The sequence below is a fragment of the Manis pentadactyla genome, chromosome 1 (genome assembly GCF_030020395.1).
Source record: "Manis pentadactyla isolate mManPen7 chromosome 1, mManPen7.hap1, whole genome shotgun sequence".
NCBI classification, from domain to species: Eukaryota; Metazoa; Chordata; class Mammalia; order Pholidota; family Manidae; genus Manis; species Manis pentadactyla.
Window position 1 is genome coordinate 115,805,508 of NC_080019.1, and position 19,823 is coordinate 115,825,330.

General features: G+C 40.4%; 1 protein-coding gene across 4 annotated transcripts in view; it reads right to left on the minus strand.

The window, feature by feature from the left end:
- IGF2BP2 (insulin like growth factor 2 mRNA binding protein 2) overlaps nt 1–19,823 on the minus strand; it is a 166,421-nt gene that overhangs the window by 72,145 nt on the left and 74,453 nt on the right. The window lies entirely within an intron of this gene.

Genomic DNA, 19,823 nt, shown 5'->3' on the forward strand with positions numbered 1-19,823 from the left:
CACCTGTGAAATGAACCTCTAATAAGAGGCAACACTGACAGACTTAAGTTTTCAATTTTATGTCATTTTGAGCTTTCTGGAAAAGGTACAGTAAGCTCAGAAATAGGTGATATGGTGGAAGGGTGGAGACAGGAAAGTGAAGTGAGAGGCTTGTATGATCCAGACTGGGATAATCAGAATAAGAATAATCAGTCCAGTGTAGGCTTCATAGAGACTCCAGAAAGTGACCCTTAGCTGTACGAGCAGCTCACTAGTAAACTATAGGAATGGCCTCTTTACATCAGCACCGGTGGGTAGAGAACTCAGGCCTGATGCTGTGTAATTATGTAAACATATATGCATATGAACACATATGCATAATTATGCAATCATACTTGAGTCGTAAGAACCTACTATGTTAGGGTGTTTTCAAGATCAGATTTCATTACATGGGAAAGCTGCTATCCAGAAAACACTGCTTTGTTTTATCCCCAAAGGGATCTGTCCTTTTGTCTTTGCTTTTTGCCAATTAGGAGTTGAAAATATTAAAATGTTTCTTACTGGCTAAGCTGGAGAGAAGACAGAATTCAATGATGACTTATAAGTCTTGAGAATTAGGATCCACTGAGGTTTATGTGGGAAGGGAAAACGGTTTATGGACTGTGGACATGTTTGTGATTCCACCAAAGCTAGTCAGCCACAGCCCCCCATCAGAGTCACAGTCAAAACTGCAAATAACTAAATTTCTGTCCTTAGGACATGATGATACTTGGTCATATTTTCAATATTCAGAACTCACCGCTTAGCTCTCTGGCAGTCTGCAGTCAAGAGTTTATCAGATAATGGTACTTTCACAGAGTATTAGAGCATCCCTTAATTTCATAAATAAAGAACATTGTGCCCCAGAGAGGTGACTTGTCCAAAGACATACAGTAGTTTTTTGGATGAGAAGCCACACGTTGAGCCTCAAAATCCCCAGGTCTTCCCACCCCGGTATCTCTGTGCAGTATCTACCCCAGTCAATTCACTGACAAACACAAACTAGCGGGGCCACTGCAGCCACTGTGCCCATCACCGGGAACCTGAGTGTCTCTGATGCACCCGGCTCCTGAGGGGTACAGCAAGGGAGTTTCCTCCCTTCTGGAGCTCCCGGTCTAGGGGGGTCCCATGGAACTAAACAATGCGTACAGAGTGGGGTGAGAGGCATTCTAAAAGAATATATGGGGAAACCAGGGGAGTTCAGGACAGAGGCTGTAACCGGCCTTCAAGGGAGGGAGGGAGGGAGGGAGGAACTTAACCTAAATTGTGAAGGAAGAGTAGGAATTATCCAGGTAAAGAGAGCAAAAGACATTGATTCTGCAGAGAAAACAGCATGAGCAAGGTTGGGAGACAACCTCAGGTGAGCAGGTTCAGGCTGGGCAACCGCAGGGAAGCCAGAGGAACCAAATCCAGCGAGAAGCCAAACTATGTGGAAACAAATATCTTAGACTCTAAGAGGGGCCACAATGAGCATGAGGTCAAACACACACGTGGTAGAGGAAAGGGGCCTAAGTTGCTCCCAGGAAGGGCTGAACAGGTCAGGTGGGAACGGGAGAGAAAGCAAGCTTCCCAGAGAGCACACGGGTGAAACCAGCCGGGCTGAGGCCTGAAGAGCGGACACCGAGCTCATTCCCTGCGTCTTCTTGTCCCCCCTTGGCCGTGTGTGGCCCACGGACTAAGCTGGCTCATGCTATGAACCAATAAAAGTTTTATTTCCCTTGAGCTGTAAGCCTTGCAGGACAGCAACTGGGTAAGTGACAAGGTCAGAGTCTAAACTAAAATGAGTTACTAGAAAGTTTTTATAACTACTACCCTTTTTCCTCTTTCTCCCTGAACCTGGGCTTTTGCCCTGATAAGAGGTGGAAACAATATAGCCTGGAGGTTAAGAGTAGAGTCAAAGGTTCTGCCTCCAACCCCACCCAGCTATTTACTACTTGGATGACCCTTGACAAAGCTGCTTTAACCTCCCTGACTCAGTTCCCTCACCTAAACTCTTAGAACTGTTATATTAGATGAGAAGCCATAGAAAGTCTTTTGACATTACCTGGCACACAGGGAGTGTTCTTTTGAGAGGTGGTGCTCTCGTATTCTGTTTTAAAGTTGAGCTGGAACACATTTTAAAGGAATCCCTGTTGATATGGGAGTCTGGGCTTTGTGATGGATTGTATTTTCCAAAGACAATGGCAACAAAATCCCCCACATGTTCTTCTGATGTGATTTTGACACTCTTCCCACTGAGAGAAAGGGTTTTCTCTATGTTACCACCCCTTAAATCCAGTCAAGCTCATGTCCACAGCAAGGGTGACAGTGTGTGGCTTCTGAAACTAGATCACACCCTGTGCCTCTCTCAGGAATGCTTGCTCTTGGAACCCTGCCACCATGCTGTGAGGAAGCATAAGCATCCACACGGGGAGCCCACTGTCACAGCTGATGGCTCCAGAGGTCCCAGCAGACAGACAGCCTCAAACTGCCAAGGATGTGAGCAAGTGAGCCTGCAGATATCAAGTCTCTGCAGCCTTTGAATATTCCCAGCAGAGGGCCCAGACATCACAGAGCAAAGTACAAGCCAACTGTCAAATCCCTAACCCAGAGAATTCGTGTATCTAAAAAAACAGTGGTTGTTTTATGCCACTTAGTTCAGGTTTGCTCCGCAACAACAGATAATCACTAACAATTGTTTTAAGGCAATAGGAGGACACTGAAAGGTTTGAGAGTAGTGAAAAAGCAATATGAAGGATTCTAGAAGGCTAACCTGACTGCCCTGGGTTGAGATTGCTGGCAGAGGGGCTTAGCAGGAAACCATTGATACTATAAGGCAGGCTCTATGTGATGCAAACCTGAATATTGGGGGGTGGGGGGGTATTTACAGGGGACAGATTATATATGTGTGGGTTGAGGGAAACAGTATTCAAATGACTCCCAAGTTTGAACTCACAATTGAAACAATTAGATTCATCCAGAAAGGGGACTAATTTTTCTTCTGGTGGATAGTGGGAGGAAAGTAGAGAAAGCAATTCCATTCTAAATATACTGAATTCTGCATGTCAGGATAATTTAAGAAGTTAGAAATTTACAACTAGAAGGTGAATAACGGTTTTGGTTAAAATCTTGAAAATTGGTGAGATTACCTCTGAGATTATGCTGAGAAAAGGTCTTCACTTCAGCCTGTATCTAGGAGAAAAACAGATGAGAGGGACCAAGTTTGGTCAGAGAGGCAGAATCCTGGGAATTTAACATCTCAACCAAGTTTTGGAAAGGTGTGCTCATTACTCGTTTCAAATACTGCAGAGTTCAGAGACAAAGCATTGAGAAAAGAGACCAGAACCAAAAAGAGACCAGGAAGGGACTTAGGTCAGAGGAGGGCATCTGAGCCCAGACCAGACACAAACTGAAGAGCAATGCAACACAAAGCCCACTGAGTACATCAGAGTCTCTTGTCTCCAGTCAAACAGACAATTTCCCTCATCTGGAAAGGGGACTGTTCAAAGGAGATGGTGAAACACACCTCTGTAAGGGCATAGAGTGGGCACGGGCCACCTGCCACTCACCTACCCCACAATGATAAAGCACAGATCATATGCCCAGGAAGTGCCTTGAGTTCTCCAGCATTGTCATAGATCCGATACCTCTTTCAGCCTTCAAGAGGAACAGTTCTTAGCATTTGTTGAACTCTGTAACATTCCTGGGAGGTAGATATTATCGTTGGATGAGGAAACAAAGGCCACACAGCAAGTCAAAAGCCAAGGCAAGATTAAAACAGGCCAGCTTTCCGTGGGGGGATGTCCAGTTGGCTGGATTCCTTTTGTTCAGTAATAGGTTCTTTAATCTGTAACAAGGAAGAGGCCTATTTCTGGGGAGGTTGTGAAAATAGATTCTTTAGTGACCACAAGGTTCTCTGAAACCCACTGAGGGGGCTATGGAAAAAAAGGTGCAGCCACCAGATTCTAGAAACAATGAAAGAAATTCCAGGAACAATGGGGATTTTAAGAACAGCAAGGGAGAGCATGCCCTGGGAAGAGTCAGCCTGGGTGGTGACTAAGGGAGAGAGGAGTTTGGGGAGGGCCCTTGGACAGTGGCTGCGCACCAGCTGTCCCACACACGTCTTCCTTTTGCCTCTTCACGTTGGGCAGGCACAGCCTGGATGTGGCTGGCTTGCTCCAAGACTGTCTGCCTTACAAACAGCAGCTGAGTTGGGGAAAGAGAGGCAGCACCCTGGAGCACAGGGGCTCTGGATCAGTGCACCTCAGGGGGCCCCAGAAGACAGGAAGAGGAGGGATTATGTTTTTGTTAAACACATTGTTTTGTGAAATATCTTCTGTGCAGTACTTGAAATCCTTGGAGAAGTGGCAGCATCATGACTCTTCCAGGACTAAATCTACTTTTTTCTGAAAACCAGTTTCTCAATGAAAGTGAAAAAGCAATCATGACAGTTTGAATAGTATTTAGGGCCTCATTATAAATAAACAGTGATGGCGTTTAGGTCAGTGCAGCTGGCCAGGGGAAGGTCACAGGCAGTTACTGAGCGCCTACCATCATCTTCTCATTTAATACTTAATACCCCCTTGCGCAAGGAACTGGCAGCTCCATTTTACAGAGACTAAAACAGAGGTTTAGAAAGGTTCAGTCCTTTGCCTGAGGCCAGACAGCTAGTTTTTAGGACAGACCAGAATTTGAGCCTGGACACGCCTCATTGCAAAGAACATGTTCTTTTCTGCGCACTGCACTGCCTACCTCCCAACAGTCACAGGTTCAACATTAGTCAGGACATAGCTAATGAGGCTCATTGTGCTGCCCCAGAGATGACTGCACCTCATAACTGGAGAATGTGTGGGGGTGGGGCACTTATGTCACACATGCCCGAACTATGTCTGCTACCCACAAAAGGTACAAAAGTGACCAGGGTCAGTCTCCATGTATGAAAGGAGGAGTTACTGTCATTCCTTCCCTCTCCAGAGAGCCCCACTCGGTGGCCTTCACTGTGCCCCAGCTGTCCCACAGGCCCTCAACTGCTCCTGGGACCTCCCCTCCCCACTGTGCCCCTTCATCAGGCACTATCCTTCTCCACTCCCTCAGGGCCTTGACTCGGTTGGCAAGAGTTGTTAGGTTAATGAGATAAACCAATCCCTGCTAAGTTGTTAATACATTACCCCTTCTAGGATATAGGTTTTAACTCAGTTAATGTGAAATTTACCACCAAAGGGTCCAAAAAATAATTATAATGGTGGACATCTCAAGTTTCCTAAGACAGAGAAAACAGCTTCTAGGCAACCTAGCCTTTGGGCATTTCCCCAGATAATCAATCAATCAGCTAGGTATTAAGTTTAACCAATACCCACTGATGGGTTAACTACTATGCAGATTGACTCATTTAACGATGTAGGCACTATTACTGCAGCCACTGTACAGAGAGCAAACAGCCACGGAGAGGTTCAGCATCCTCCCAAAGTCACAGAACTAAGCAGCAGAAGCAGGAATCAAACCCACATAATCTAGACCCCAAGTCATGCTCTTAACCACTAACCCATATAGTTCTCAAAGAGTGATCTGCAGGCCCCTGGGATCCCCAAGATGCTCTCTGGGATTCCATAAGGCTAAAACTATTTTCCTAACTAGGATGTTTTTGCCTTTTTCACTGTGTTGGTATTTGCACAGACGGTGCCAAAAGCAATGGTGGGTAAAAACTATGAAACCTTAGCATGAATCAAGGCAATGGCATCAAACTGTACAGCTGAACCTTGAACAACACGGGTTTGAACAGTGCAGATACATTTATACATGGATTTTTTTCAATAAAGATACTGAAATTTTTTTTCAATAAATATCCTGAAATTTGAGACAATTTGAAAAAACATTTTTTCTAGCTTACTTTACTGAAAGAATACAGTATATAATACTTATAACAGATAAAATATGTGTTAATCAACTGTTTATGTTATTTGTAAGGTCTCCAAGTAACAGTAGGCTATTAGTAGTTAACTTTTTGGGAAGTCCAAAGTTAGACACAGATTTTTTTTCTAATTAAGGTATCATTGATATACAATCTTATGAAGGTTTCACATGAGCAACATTGCGGTTTCAACATTCACCCATATTATCAGTTCCCCCACACCCCACCCCATTGCAATCACTGTCCATCAGCAGGGCAAGATGCTGTGCACTCATTACTTGTCTTTTCCATAGACACAGATTTTTGACAGCACGGGGTCGAGGAGTTGGGCGCACCTAACCCTGGGCTGTTCAAGGCTCAGCTGTACTAACAGTCACTATATTCTCACTGTTACACAGTTCCAGTGAAAGGGTCCTTGATAAGCAGTAAAGATTATCTGTTTTTAAAAATCGTTCCCCTAGAACGAAACAGCAGCAGACTCACAGAACCCAAGAATGGACTAACAGTTACCAAAGGAAAAGGGACTGGGGACGGTGGGTGGGAAGGGAAGGATAAGGGGAATAAGTGGCATTATGATTAGCACACATAACTTGGGGGTGGGGCACAGGGAAGGCAGTATAGCACAGAAAAGACAAGTAGTGACTCTATAGCGTCTTACTATGCTGATAGACAGTGACTGTAATCGGGTATGTGGTGGGGACTTGATAATGGGGGGAATCTAGCAACCACGATGTTGCTCATGTGATTGTATATTAATAATACCAAAATAAATAAAAATAACCAAGTCATGGGGATGAAAACTACAGCATAGGGAATATAGTAAATAGTATTGTAATAACTTGGTATGGTGACAGTAAACTACACTTATTGTGGTGAGCATTTTATAATGAATATAAATGTCAAATCACTATTTGCACACCTGAAACTAATATAATATTGTTATGTCAACAGGATTTCAATAAAAAAATTAACCGAAAAAAAAAAAATCATTCCCCTGGAGTGATCTTTTAAAATATTCTGTGTAACTAAATGGAAAGTACCCATAGAGCACTTCTGCATACTGAAATAAGCTGTCTCAAGGAATGGCACTTGTGTGATAGTTGTGAGATGAAGTAGCCATTTTCTTCATGGAATACCATTTTTACTTGAAAGAACAACTGACAGATAGCAATGGCTATTCAGAATTGGGTATCTGACATATTCTAGAAAATGAATGAAGTGAGCCCATTTCTTCAAGGAAAACAGTTGACAGTATTTTTTGTTCATGATGAGATATGACCTTTCAAGCAAAAATCAGAATTTGGGGAAATTTGTATTTATAGTCATGAGCTTGCAGCTTCCAAATATTTGAAGATTTAAGGGATGAGATTGATCATGATAGTAATGACTGAATTCTTGAAACTGTATAATTCAACATGTCAACATTTGGAAGATCTGACTAACCCAGCAAACAGTATTTTCTAGACCCCAAGTCATGCTATATATGACATTACAATGACTAATATATGATATTACAAAATCCTACACTAATAAAAGATTCCAATGTAACAGAATACTGAAGTCCTTTCATATGGTTTCAGATACTATATGGCACCTAACCTTTAGGAAACTACTACTTGTCAAGCTTTGGCGTAGTATCAAAAAATATCCATAATTATCTGAAAAGGCTATTAAAATACTCTTCTTTTTCCAACAACATATCAGGGTGGGCCCAGATCTTCTTCATATACTTTAACCAAAATAATATATTACATCAGATTGAATGCGGAAGCAGATACGCGAATCCATATGCCTTCTCTTAAGCAAGGCATTAAGAGATTTGCAAAAACAAAAAGGTAAAACAATGACACTATTTTCACCAAATTTTTTGGCTTTATAAAATATAGTTATTTTTAATAAAATGGTATTTACATTAACATGTAATTGTATTATTATTTTTAAGTGAATTAATAAATACTTTTGAACTTTCTTAATTTTAACTTCAGATACAGTAAATATCTTTGGAGTCCTCAGTAAGGTGTAGGAGCATAAAGAGGTCCAGAGACCAAAAGTTTGAAAAATCACAGCTGCACACCATGGAATCAGAAGACAAGCTCAATGAGCAGACGGAGGAGCTGCATCATTTTCCAGGTGAGAGGGTCCCATGACTAGCCACCAGGAATTTCATAGACTTCTCAGCAAGTGAGTTTCAAGGACCCAATTTCTTATCAGGCTATATGGCTTCATGTCAGTAAGCATTAAAGATAATTCTCAACTCCTTGCAGTTTCCCCGAGTGTACTCGTGCTCTCTCTTGTCCTTGCAGTGGGCGCTCACCTCTCCTCTCTGCCTCCATCACCCTGCATATCCCTTTTCTACAGCACTCAGCCCATGGCTCTGATATTTGCTGAGTGGCTCTCTGGTGGAGTATAAGAGTTTGAAAGCTAAAATTTTATCTGAATTCCAGCGTTTTGCTCAGTACTTGGCACACGGAGTGAAACTCAAAAAATATCTGTGCAATTATGAAACTGAAGAACTAAACTACCCACCGTGCATGAACCAATCTTCCAGCAGCAAACTGACTTTCCCAGGGGAACACTGCTGGCTGGCCAAGAGGAGCAGGGCAGGCTTTTCAGTGTTTCTCAGTGTGTCATTCAACTGACATTTTGACTCACTATTAAGTCTTTTACTAGTTAGTTTGGTGTGAATTTTGAAATTGTACAACAGAGACCCAATCCAAGGCCATCTCCCTGCACTCCCCCACTACAAGGTCCTCCCTGTGCAGCCACTGGCCTCCCTGTGATCCTGGTGTCACAAGCTCTCTAAAACTAAAAGAATACTTTTAATCAGTCAGGTTTGAGGAACCTTTGTTAAATAAAGAGCATGTAAAGCCAATTATAAAATCATTGCTATAGCTTGTGAACTGCTACATGACCACAGAGTTCCTAACTCATTGAGAAAAAAGGATTCCCCACCTCATTGAATGTAAGCAATGTGTGGGAATAAAGGATGTTGAGTCAGATAATCCCCTGTGAGCACCACAGACAATACAGTGTGTATGCGCTATGAAGAGTTTTCACATCGCTCAGGATGTTACAGCTTCTTCCTGGAATGCTGCTCCTGTCCTGTTAATTCCCCCTCTCTCAACACACAGTGCTCTCTCATCCTGCTGCACACCCTGCCTCTGCCTTTCCCTCTGCTACCCCCTGCTCTGCTCTGCGCTGCTGCTTCCTCACACTGGCCACCTAGGAACTGAGGGAGGATATAAGAAAACGATTGGCGGAGGTCAGTCCCAGCCTCCTTTGGCTCTGCCAAAGAATGTGATCTTACTTCCTCAGCCCTTCAGAGCAAGAACCTGGAAATAGCCTGTTCTCACCCCTTCATTTTATTAGAGCAGAAACAGAAGAATAATGCTAAGTAACTAAAATGCCACGCTTCTTTATTTCCATATGTTTCAGGAAAACTAATGTCAAGAAAAAGGGGGTGCCCATAGGTAAATGAGCACCTAGAGTACGCTAGGTACCAGAAGCCCTGTGTTAGCACAGGCAGAGAAAGCGCTGCATATTAAAATTTTAAAGATATTAAATCAAAGCAAAAATAATAATAATAAGGAAATGCAAGCAGTACAAAGGAAAGGAAAGTAAACATAGTAGTCTAGGAAAATAATCCTAGCAAGGACCTCTATGAATGGAACAGGAAAGAAATGGAAGAAAACACAGCATTTATTCTGGCTGGGGGGAAAAAATGTGTCTCTCACTGCAGATAAAACTTGATGAAGACTAGTAATGTATTCACACTTCGATTTAAAGATTTTTTTTTTAGAAAGAGCGTGTACATTCATTACTGGGAAAGGATTCCTGGTGAGAACTGTAAAGAGCCCACAATGACAATATTCATGTATTTTTCAGAAGACTCCCTTTAGCACCTCATTTCGCCACCAGAGGGAGCACACTTCCTTATCAATACAGTAATGACAGGCCAGCCTCTGAGTTCCTCTAGACAGCTGCCCACCACCGCTTGGGTACCTGTCTCCCCTAACTGAGCCTCAGGGTTATCAGCTACTGCATGGTTATGTAGGTTAAACCCCTTTCACCTATATTATCTCTTGTAATTCTAACAATAGCTCTGTGAGGACGGGTAGGGTGAAAAGAATCAACCCTGTTTTAAACATAAGGTAACACACCTAAGAGGAAGTGACTTGTCCAAGGGCAGAGAGATAGTAATGCTACAGCCCAAACTTGAACTTATGTCTTCCAATTCCCAAATCCTAGATACATTTTCCTTATTTCCTACAGGGGCATAATCAAAACTTATGTCTCTTTCCATTCATTTTACTTTTCCCAAGCAAAGAATTATACACTGGGCAGATCGGGAGACTTTGTTTTCTTTGCAGCGTTAAAGCTCGTTTTTAAAAAGTGTGTGTTAACACCTAGCAGTTATTTTTATGGGTTTCCAATGAGGTGAGACATGTGCTGATACTTGTCTACAGTATTCTACAGCAGCATTAACATGGACTACAATAATTTTAAGTGTGGTTTACAACAGGAAAATTAGCTGTAACCTCAAATTTCTTTGGACAGAGCTTATGATATGCTGGCTAAAATAACTCCAAAGGTCTTCTCTTGTGAGAGACAGTCTAGCACAGTGGTCAAGGGCTTGGCAACCAGACTGCATGAATTCAACTCCAGGTTTTGCTACTTACAATGTGACTGGCCAATTACTCAATTCCAATGTGCCTCAGGTCTCACCTCTGCAGAATGGAGAGAAGAGTAGAACCTACCTCACAGTGTAATACTGAATATGTAGTCATTATATGAAAAGCACATAGTAATATCTAAGCTCCACAGGGCAGACCTTATTCTAAAATAAGGACAAATTATTAATCATAGTGACTATTAAAGAAAACATTAATTTTATGTGCTTTACGTCACAGTAGAATTGCATTTTAAGACATATACACCTAAAAGTACATTTAAATCCCTTAATAATCTAAGTGCACAGCAAATTATATCTATCTTAAAGCATTTAGAGCATAAACAAAAATTGCTAAGGAATACTGCTGAGCCTTGAGAAATCAGGTTGGGGCTCCAACCCCTGCATAGTTGAAAATGTGCATACAACTTTTGACTCCTCCAAATTTAACTATTAATAGCTACTGTTTGACTGGAAGCCTTTTCCAATTACAAACTTTTGATTAACACATATTTTGTATGTTATATGTATTATATACTGTATTCTTACAATAAAGTAAGGTAGAGAAAAGGAAAATTTTTTTAAGTTGTTACAAAACTCCTCCAAATTTTCCAATATATTTATTGAAAAAAAATCCACATATAAGTGGACCCATGTAATTCAAACCTGTGTTGTATAAGGGTCAACTGTATATAGTTCTCATGTTTTGCTTTTATGACATTGTTTGTCATCTGGTTAATTTGATAACAAGTCCTTGGTCAGGAAAGTAAGGCTAAATTACAGAGTACCTCTGGGAGAAGATAATACGCTTTACACAGCAGAGGGGAAATCTCCCTGCCCTAGAAACCTGAAGACCCAGGCTATAGTCACAGTTCTGCCACTAAACAGTGTTCCCTTAGTCCCTACCACCAAGGCCTTACTTCACATCATGGACTCCTACCTGGCTACAGAAGTGGGCTCATTAAGCTTGATGAATAAGTAAATAAATGGGGATGGGAATAGGGACACTAAAGGAGAAGCTGCAAAGATAGGGGGAAAGATTAGTTTATAAACTATATACATACACTTTGTTAAGTTCAAGCTCAGATCTGACCTGGTAGAATGCTGGGTCTAATCTATAAGGTTGTAAGGTTATCTGTAAGAATCTTCCCTCCCTCTCAGAACGTTTTCATAGTGGTAGTGTCACAAGTTCCACAGGGACCCCAGATCACCTTTTTCAGTCCTGTTCAATTTGCCAGATCAAATTCACCACACCATAAGGCTAGCTGTTCCTGCACCTGGTTGAAGCCATTTTGGCACCTCCAGGTCTAAATGGCACTGGGCCTAGGCTCACCAGCAGTAATGTGGGCTCAGAGGTAGGGTGGCCCACTCTTTTGCAGGCTTGAGTGCCTTCCAGCTCCTTCCAACAGTACCAACAGATTCTGATCCCTTGCCATTCCAAACATCACTCTCCTCCTTTTAAGAGTGCCCTCTAAATTCTTTAGTTTGGACATTTCTCTTGCCTAACTCCTTTCAGGTAGATACTTCCATGGTACATCCCAATGAATGGCAAATACCATTTATGACTTTGACCTCAGATTTTATTTGATGTCCCCATGGGCTCTGGTGCCCATCCTGGGGACACAACTTCAGACATACAGTATATATAAGATCATTCCCTACCCATGCAACAGCAGTGTCATACTGCATTCAAAGGATGAAGAACTGTGTTGCCTCCTACGCTCCTACAGGAGTTTCCCACTTGCTTATCCAATGAGACTGTTAATTAACACAGGTACCTATCTTGCTTACAACCTGAAATTACCAGCAGGGGGCACCATGGAGGGCGGAATCAGTCACCTGATAGCAGTTAATCAGCTAAACACTTAGGCTTCACTGACAGTCCGTGAGGTTGGACTGCATGACGTTGGGGGTGTGCCTGACTTTGGCTTTTATGATATTGTAACAAGACTCTTTCTTTTGACCCGGATATGCAAAACTGTGCAATCAGTACTGGATGGCAAATCCATGCTAGGAAAGGCCATGATCTCAGCCATCAAAATTAGAACTAGAGGATAGCTCTGTCATAAATGCCTCCTATATAGGGCTTTTGATAATTTTGGGGGGTTTCCAATTTACAAGCTAACAAGTCTCTCCATGAAAACAGCTTTTCTTGATGTTTAGCATTAATTTTTATTTCTTTTTATATACTGCTTTGATCGTTTGAAAATACATTTTCTCTTTCCATGATGTTTACATCCTTCACATTCTTAGGCACTGTTATCATATCCCCTTTAATCATCTTTTGGCCAAGCTATACATTTTTATCTCCTTTCATCTCTCCTATGTCCTTCCTTCCAGCAGTGTTGGCTCCCCTTTAAATTCCTTCTAATCTGTCAACATCTTTCTGGAACTGCTGCACACCCTCCCTTAACAAACATTCTAGGTGCTCCCTGTTTCCTGAGAGTTCTCCAAAGACTCCTATAATAAAAAGAATATTGGACCATGAATCAATATTCTAGTCCTGGCTCTACTCCAAGCCTCTGTTGTCCCTTCTATAAAATGGTAGTGATATCTCTCCTGATTTGATCTAGAGGACATAAAATATAAGATCACTCTGAAAATTATAAATTAAAGTACTGCACATGAAGACTATGTGTGCATATACTACTCACATAATGTTAAAAGCATAAACAAAGAAAATTAAGACTGGAGCAACAGTTGTTAAATCTGGTGTTGGCCTTAGTTGTAATGGTTATTACTCAAAATGTCTTTTGAATTCAATTTAAGGAATTATTCGTTTATTCAATCACTTTAATTATTTACTGAACCTTACTATATGCAAGACCATAGGCTAGATGATACGGGAGAACATAAAACAAGGACTTTAAGAAGTTATCATTAGCATCCCAACAGATGGCCCTCAACTTATGATGGTTCAACTTAGAATTTTTAAACTTTTAAGATGGTGCAAAAGTGACAGGCATTCAGTGGAAATAATACTTTGAATTCTGATTTTTTCCAGGCTAGCAATATGCAATACATTACTTTTGTGATGCTGGGCAGCCCAAATAGCCACACGATCATAAGGGTAAACTGATACTTTTACAACCATTTTGTACCCACACAACACTGTGTTTTTCACTTTCAGTATAGTATTCAATAAATTATATGATAGTCAATACTTTATTATAAAACAGACTTTATGTTAGATGTTTTTTCCCCAACTGTAGGCTAATGTGTTCTGAGTAAGTTTAAGGTAGGCTAGGCTAAGCTATGATGTTCAGTGGGTTAGATGTATTAAGCACATTTTTGACCTAAGGTAGTTTCCACTTATGTTGGGTTTTTGAGGGCAAAACTCCATCATAAGTCAAGGAAGATCTGTAGTTAGTTTGAATCACAAAATATCAGAAAGCTGTTTCTGCTGTTCCTTAGAAATTTAATTTTAATTGAGGTATAATTGACATGTAACTGCCACACCTTTGATTATGATTTATGCTATAACATTGGGCAATTTACTATTTCTTTAGAATAAATTGTAAGAAATAGAGGCTATTAAGCCTCAAATTCCAAATAGTTTCCCAGAATGGGTGTGCCAATTTATATCTCTGTCACCAATGTATGAGTCTCCTACCACAATACTACTAAAGTTAGGCATTGTCTTTTTTTCCCCATCTAATGGATTGCTTTTAGAAATCATAAACAAAAACATGAGAAAATCTAAAATAAAATTTCTATCAATACAAAATGTTGCCACTTGGTACCTCTTTTGGTGCTGCCTTGTAGTAGTTAAGTGTTCGACAGACTTCTTGAGGCCTTACTAGTTTCCAGGCCAATACTGGGAGCTAGACACAAAGATGAAACAGACCCAGACCCTGCCCTCAAAGGGCTCGTAATTCAGTGCAAAAGATAAACACCAATAACTTTGGAAGTGCTCCTTCCTTGAGAAGTACATGTAAAGTGCAAAAGCAACACGGAAGAGGAAGCCAGGAGCAGTGGGGAGCAGTCAGGGAGGCTTCAAGAAAGTAGTGATGTCTCAGTTGGGTTTTGATGGATGAACAGGTCTTGACCAGGGAAGGGAGAACGAAGAAGAGCAATCCAGGCACAACAACCAGTTGTTGGTCTTTGCAGCCCCTCTTATCCTCTCCCAGAAAATGATTTAGTATATGAAGTGTTAGCAATCCAGATTCAAGCCTCAGGAGTAGTTCTGTTGTTTTCATCCCTTTTTATCATTTGCAATTACATGTTTGGCCATAGAAAAAGCAATCGGTAACTCTTCCTGCTACTTTACCCAACAATTGAGGGTGCAATATTACTCCTGCTTCCTTCACAGAGGATGCTGTTTCACAAAAATGGTTAGTTTATATTTAGCTACTTTGCTAAATATAAACTTTAAAAATTAGATTGTCAAGCTTTAAAAGGATCTTTAGTTCTTAAAGATCCCTAAATAATTTCTCAAATAAGGTGAGAGGGTATACAAATGAGATGAATAATTTTCCTTTCTACTCCTTGAAAAATAAATTGATAAGATATATACAAAATTCAGGTTAAAAATAGTATAAGAATTTACTAATGGCATCAGATCATTTTCAAATAACAAAAATATCCCCCAAAGCTGCACTTTTATGTGTTTTCACCTGTCATTAGTGGCAGATATAAATACCTGTGTCTGGGATTTAACTGCTCTGAAAAGCACTTTGAAAAATATGGATTTCAGCAGCACACTTTAAAGGGGGAGGGTGAATGGCAATTGTCTAAAGTCTTTGACTTACACTAGAATTTTCAAGGCCAAAAATAACCTCTCCAGGTCACTAATGCTCTAATGTTTAAATTGCAGAGGATTTAAACAGAATTGGAAGAAAATCACATACAGAAAGACCTCTGGTCTTTTATAATTTATTAGAAAATAGTTTTTTAATTACTTTGTCAATTTTTTTTTAAGCTTAAGCCCTTCAAATTGTGTGCTATGGCTCAAGTATCTTCCTAAAGGCTTGGTTTTCAAAAGGCAAACAGATCTTCCCCTAAATCTAAATGACAACCTGGCCTTCTCCTGGGGTTCCCTAAGAATCACCACCACCTGCTGAAATGCAGACTGGTCAGGAGCAGACAATGATCATATATGATGCTGTACCTATTATGGGGACAGCTTCTCCAGCCAGGGAGTTCTAGGGGAAGACTATGACCCCAAATCCCAGGTAAGCAACCACACTGAACTTTGGTTTCTGTCCAACCCCACCATGTAGTCCAGGTCCCAGCTGAGGCTCTAGGCCATCTACAATCAAGGCCAGCATTCACAGGTCAAGCCTGTGTTCAGATATGAAAAATGATCAGTTGTCCCATCTTTATTAAAAATAAATATTTATTTAAAATAAAGATACCACCAGAGTTTGTATTTTCCTTTCTCTCCTTTTTTAGTTGTCAAAAAGCAAAGGGGATATCCCCACACACAGAAAACCATATATGCCCACTATTTTTACTGCCTCGAGTATCTCTTGGTTTGTTTGTAAATTTAGAAAAACAGATGTCACACAAGGTGAAAAATAAAATATTTACCTATTCACTCGTTCATCATTTAATCAATAAGCATCTACTATGTGCTAGGCATTGTACTGAGCTGAGGACACTGAAATGAATGACTCACAGTTCCTGTTCTCAAAACAGTCTAATATAGACACCATCTTCTCCTTTGTATTTAATTTCTACTGCTGGGTTTCCAACAGAACTAGACTATTTATTATATTAATCTGATACTATTTTTATTACCAGCTTTATTCACCTTACAATCACAGTGATTTGAAGTCTTTTTTTTTCAGTTTATATAATAAACATAATAGTTAAAACTATTTTAATATATGCCCATTCTGTGTCAAACGTCAAACTAACCCATTTTCTGCATATCATCAAGCATAAGCCTTTGAGCTACTTTCTCTATTATTGCCTCTTTACTGATGAGGAAAGCAAGCTAGGGCTGTAAGTCACTTACCCAAAGGTACATAAGAGGTAGAGCCAGGGTGTGAACTCAGCTCTGCCCAACCAAAACTTAACGCTCTTGACGACCAAGCTTTGGGTCTCCTCTTACTTAAAGGACTGTCGAGATAAGTGGCAAATACAATACTTGGATATTTTCTGAGGAATTATTCTATCAAAGAAACAAAGACAAAATACTCCAGTAGTCTCTTGGGGATAAGTTATTGGTTTGCAAATATCTTACTAGCTCACTGATGATTTTATAACATATGGAGAACATCCTGATGCCAGCAGAAGTACAATTTTGAAGCTACTGATTATAAATCTTAATTTTTATTAAGGAAGTTTCTTAAATTCAAAGAACTTGGCCTTTCAGACTCAGCTTCATTTCATTTCTTTTCTATGCAGAATCCATGGGCTGTGTATGACTGATAAACATATAATGAAAAAATGAATTGGTATCAATAATGAGTGGCACTCTGTATCATGTATAACTATTTGTTATTGTCAAAAAACCTAGAATTCACCCTGCACAAAATTTTGGTCTCCATGGGATTACAGCTAAGAAGGACTCAAGACCCAGAATAGAAAGCCATGGGAAGGGTGACAGCAAGAACTAGTCATTAAGATTACAAAAAAAACAATAGTTAGGGCTGGCTCCATGGGCATGGCAGACTGTATGGTCACAAAGGGACCTGTGCTCAGAAGGGCCCTGCATTTGATTTAATGCTCTTCTACTGCCATATAGGAATTAATGTCTTGAAATTTGAATTTTGTACTTAGAGTCCAATACAGAGCATGTCTGTGTGTGCAGAGGAGATATAACAAGCCATGTGAGTGCTGTCATTCCTTTTTGCTCCATCTGCATAGACCATTCATGATGCCCCAGGAGCACAGCATTCTGGTGGAACTACCATGTGCAGGACTTCTGCATGACTCAGAGCAAGTGCAAGGTAAGCAGTCGACTACAACTGAGTGAGTGAAGGTGCAGTCCCCAGATGGCATGCTTTCGACTGGGAACCAGAGCTTGCTTTGAACTTAGATGACAATAACATTCTAAGAAATGTGAATGACCAAGAAACCCTATAATATCCTTCTTATTCGTTTCACTTTCCCAGGGTATTAGCCAACCACTTATACTGAAAATGCTAATTATGATGTAAAAGGGAAGGAAAAGATAGGGCAATCCATAGTTCCTTTTCCATTAATCCTCACTATCAACAAGATCCAAGTAGAGGGTTTATAGATCTGCACATATTAAGTGAAATAAAAACAGCTCATGGGTTTGGTGCAGCATTTCCAGCATCCTAGTAAGAACAATGCATGAGCTACAAAACACAAATTATGTAATTTTGATGATTTCACATTAGTTAAATGCTCTTACATTTACAGTTTAAACTGGCATTGTATGATATAAAGGTGAACAGTAAAATTCATTAAAAATTTTAATTTTTATTTACTTAGAATGACATCAAGTAGCAAAATACATCATGACAAATCTAGATAGAGGCCATGGAAGATAAGGAAAAAGCTTTATATTTTCGTACCTTTAACAAGACTTTTTCATTTTGAAAAAGGGAGTGCACATTTTTGTTCTGCACGTGGTCCCACAAATTATGCAGCAGCCTTGACAACAGTAACAGATGAAGAAAGGATTAAATCATAATTGATTCATTGCCTGTTTCCAACCAAACTTCAAATCAAGAGGTGAAAAGCTAGATAATTCAATAATAAAGCAAAAAATATACCACTCTTAGAATTACGACTTTGGTGAAATCAACTAATCAACACACACATACAACCTTCTTCTACCATGTGCAAAAACCCAGAAAATTACAGAAAACTAAGGGTATTTGGCCTGGAAAGGAGGGAAGCAGTTTTTACATTAAGTCAGTAGTCACCAATACTTCTCCCAGTGTCCAGGATTGTGCCTCAGGAGATAGGACAGGTAGAGTAACTGATACATTTTCAGTGCAAATCTCTGTATGATACAAGCAGCCTTAGACTTTGCCAATGACTTACTGCTTATGTACCTGTGTCATATTTGGCACTTTAGAGGAGAGAGATAACTTCTTATGTTTGATGGATGTTTTAAGATTTAATAACCACAAGTACCTTCACACAGTCTTATTTTATTCCTACTGCAGCCATGTGAGGGACTCAGAAAAAGTAGTTTTGAACAAATTTTTGTCAGTACTCCAATGATAAAAGTAATGTTGCTTTTAACATTCTTGATCTGGGTACTGGTTACAAGGGTATTCACTTTAGACTCATTCATTATACTTCACATATGCCTTACATAATTTTGTGTATGATATAGTCTGCAACAAAAAGAACAAAAGGTAATATATGTTCAATGTAGGATATTAGAAAAGCTTAAAGTCTCCCATAATTTCATCAAAGGAAACTATTAACAACTTAATGCTGTCCCTTCTTTGTTTTTATAAAATTGGAATCATGCTCTCCATGATGTTTGTCTCTTTTTCTTTGAACACAGAAGCCTCGCTCAACCAGTTTGGGGGCTTGTTATTCTCCATATGCTATTCTGCACTTCCACGGGTCCAATTAAAGGGGAAAATAATGAAGGACAATCTGTCCTTGACCCTTCCCATGAACTCTCTCTCACTGTAAGAGGAGGCACAGTTCACCAAGCAGGGTTAAGATCAGTAAGGATGTGTTTCTGGGGTTCCCAGCCTGAGATGAGGGCACCATCCCTGTTCTTCTGAGGTGTACTCCCCAAGCCCCAGCAGTTACTTGGGAGGCCAGAGAGAGAGAGTAAACTTTTCAAAGGTACAAGGTTGCAGGGTTCGAGGTTAGTAGGGAGGTTCTATAAATATTTACTGGACAAAACTCTGCCTGTTAACTGGTGACACAGAGCAAGGTGTGGTTTCTTACTGACCCCAGAAGCGGCTGGGAAAATTGGTCTGACAAACTAGTGGGAAATGCTGCCCAGCCAGAATGGAACCAAGAAACACAAGAATGCCTAACATGATTCAGGAAATGTAATGAGTCCAACCATCTTCTGTCTGTCCTCTCCCGCAAACTCCCACAGCTCCTACCCTAGGCAGTGAAGCCGGAAACCATAGAAGAGAAGACACTCATAAACAAAACACTGGCCACAAAAATGAGAGTCTGGAGTAGCTGACCAAACAAATAGCTCTGGTCACTGTACACGGTTTAGCTGTTTCCCAACAGGTTGAAGTATCACTGGCACCATTTAATACTGCAAATGCCACTGGGTGGCAATAAAAATCATGAGCTGTGGGAGGCTGTACATAGAAAAAAGTCCTAACCTATTTCTGT